This window comes from Mustela nigripes, chromosome 14 (genome assembly GCF_022355385.1).
Source record: "Mustela nigripes isolate SB6536 chromosome 14, MUSNIG.SB6536, whole genome shotgun sequence".
Taxonomy (NCBI): Eukaryota; Metazoa; Chordata; class Mammalia; order Carnivora; family Mustelidae; genus Mustela; species Mustela nigripes.
The window spans coordinates 24,263,890-24,267,298 of record NC_081570.1 but is presented as its reverse complement, the minus strand read 5'-3'; positions in this window follow the sequence as shown (position 1 = coordinate 24,267,298).

Here is a 3,409-nt window from a genome sequence, read left to right as displayed (position 1 = left end):
GACCAGCCAGTGGGGAGACCATTCAAGCTTGGGCCTACTTAGTCACATTTTCTGTCAACCCAGTGCCTCAGTCCAGAGGAAGGGGCCCAAGGCAAGGAGCCAGACTCTGGTTAGAACAGGAAGTCCTATCAGGCTGTCCTTGGGGCTCACATGAGACTGTGTCACCTCAGCTCTTGTTGTGTTGCTGCTAGGGAACTCTCTCAAGTCACTTTTCCTCATTTCTAACCATATCTCATCATCTTTCTACCTTTCATTTGAGGACTAGTGGCCAGTCACCCCCTAGTCCAACCCTGTCCCTAGTAACATGCGCTCTAGAGCTAAAGAGACTTGGGTTCAAATCCTGCCTCAGCTGCTTCCTGACTGTGGGACCCTGGACAAGCTGCGTCACCTTCCTGAGCAAGACAGGAGTAAATAAAATGACAGCATGAGGCGCATCTGGGTGGCACGGTCGGTTTAGGGTTTGACTCTTGGTTTTGGCTCAGGTGGTGATCTCAGGGTTGTGAGATCGAGCCCCATGCCAGGCTCCACACTCAGCTCTGAGTCTGCTTGAGATTCTCTCTATCTCTCCCTCTGCCCCCCGGGCCCCTGCTTGTGCTCTCTTTCTAAAATAAATACATTGGGGCGCCGGGGTGGCTCAGTGGGTTAAGCCGCTGCCTTCGGCTCAGGTCATGATCTCAGGGTCCTGGGATCAAGTCCTGCATCGGGCTCTCTGCTCAGCAGGGAGCCTGCTTCCCTTCCTCTCTCTCTGCCTGCCTCGGCCTGCTTGTGATCTCTATCTGTCAAATAAATAAATAAAATCTTTGAAAATAAAAAAAATAAATACATTAAATTTTATTTTATTTATTTTTTTTAACTTTTTTTTTTAAGATTTTATTTATTTATTTGACAGAGAGAGAGATCACAAATAGGCAGAGAGACAGACAGAGAGAGAGATGAGGAGAAGCAGGCTCCCTGCTGAGCAGAGAGCCCAATGCAGGACTCAATCCCAGGACCCTGAGATCATGACCTGAGCCGAAGGCAGAGGCTTAACCCACTGAGCCACCCAGGCGCCCCTAAATACATTAATTTTAAAAACTCCTTTAAAATGACTTCATGGGGGACGCCTGGGTGGCTCAGTTGGTTGAGCAGCTGCCTTCGGCTCAGGTCATGATCCCAGCATCCTGGGATCGAGTCCCACATCAGGCTCCAAGGAGCCTGCTTCTCCCTCTGCCTCTGCCTGCCATTCTGTCTGCCTGTGCTCGCTCTCCCCCCCCCCCCCGATAAATAAATAAAATCTTTTAAAAAAATAAAATAAAATTACTTCATGGGACGCGCCAAGCAACTGGCTGGAGGGTTCCCTGAAAGTCAGTTCTCTTTCTCCTTGCCTGGGCTGGGGCCATCCATTCGTGGGGCTGGAGGAGCCCAGGGGTCCTACTCTGAGCTTTAAGAGTCACAGATTAAACATATGTGCCCAGGGGCGCCTGGGTGGCTCAGTGGGTTAAAGCCTCTGCCTTCGGCTCAGGTCATGATCCCAGGATCCTGGGATCTAGCCCCGCTTTGGGCTCTCTGCTCAGCAGGCAGCCTGCTTCCTCCTCTCTCTGCCTGCCTCTCTGCCTACTTCTGATCTCTGTCTGTTAAATAAATAAATAAAATCTTTTATAAATAAATAAATAAATAAATAAACGTATGTGCCCACTGTGTGACTTCCAGCAGGTCACTGCTGTACTTTGAGCCTGTCAAGTGACATTCCATAGAACATGCATTGCTGGGGTTTGGTCCCCCTCCTCTGGTCCCAGCAGGCTGACTGAAAGGACTGAGACTCCCCTTGGGTGGGAGGAGGGCAAACTGGGGAAGAGGAGGACTGCCCTTTAAGGCAGGAGGTTGGAGGGGCTAGAGACAGCAGGGAGGTGAGTCACCAGGAAGTGACTGTTCTGAAGGCTGGGACAGGCTTTCTGCCTCCATGGGTCCCCCCTCAGCTGGTGGGTCTGCCCCATGGAGGTTCTCCAAGGCTCACACCTACTACTCCGAGCAGGACACACACACTTGTCCAAGTGGTCACACAAAGGCACTCTGGAAACACAGACACCTTCCCACGCTCCTGTACACTCAGGGACATCCACAGTCATAGACACAAAGACACACTCAGAGACATCCATGAACGCAGCCTCAAGCATTTTAAACTCAAGTATACTCACACACAAAGGCACACATTCCGACATAGTCACACATGCTTATGTACACGACATCCATAGAAACAAGGACAAACGCACAGACGCACACACTTGTACCCTCAGGTGCATTCACACAGATGCCAAACGGAACACACTCAGACACAATCACACACACACTCCTGCCCAGCCAAGGCCACCCACCCAGACAGACACAAAGACACATTCCTGCCCGCCAGCTTGCACACTTGAGTACTTCCTCACAAAGGCACGCACTGATCGCGTACCCACTCCTGTGTACGCTGGAACATTCGGACAACCTCACAGATACACACACCCCTGTAAGGTCAGGTACGTGCACACACAGCCTCTCCCACCCACCCCTGCAGCCATGCGCCCAGTCTGCAGCCGGCGGAGCTCAGCCCTCTCTCCCCACCCACTTCCCACTGTCCTCTGGGGCCTCTGGGGCCTCCCTCCGGGGCTGGAGGAGGGATAAGGGTAGGGGGCGGGGCTCGCCCTTGCTGATGTGGCAACAACGTGCTCACCTGCGGGCTGGTGGCGCCCTGGCCCAGGAAGGCCTAAAGCAGCGGGAATCCCAAGCGCTGACCTCATCGGGTCTCTGCCTTGTTCTCAGGCAGGGAAAGTGAGGCCCACAGAGGGGGTCCGATGGTGAATGGGACTTGAACTCAGGACTGGAGTGCCAGGAGCTGCGTGGGGAGGGGATGCTCCTGCTGGGAACCGGGAACCTGGAAGACTGAGCTCCAGGCCTTCCTTGTGCCTGCACTGGCTGGCTGCCTGTCAGACCTGCCAGTGCTCAGTGTTCCCGGTCTCCCCAGCAGGCACTCCCATCCTCTGGCACGAAGGCACCACAAGGCCAAGCCAGAGACCTGGACATGTGACACATGCACGCACGCACAGTCCCTGCTCCCTGGCACATTTATCCCTCAGTGTTCTCGGACCAGGGTAGGAGGTGGCCTGTGCAGGGTGAAGCCCAGCTCTGCTCCTTCCCAGTTCTGTGACTCAGGGCAAGTCCCTTGCTGCCTGAGCCTCAGCTCACTCAGCTATAAATGGGGTGGTGGTCTCCCAAGATTGGAGTGGCAGGGGAATTACGGAAAAAAAAAGCCCCAAGCCAGCTCACCCCTTGCTGGAGCCTCTCTGATTCTGCTGCTTCCGGGGGGATTCTGCACTTGAGTCTCTGGTAGTGTGGGCCGATCCTGGGTTTCCTGCTGCTCCCAGAGTCCTGGCAGCGCCCCCAGCCCTGG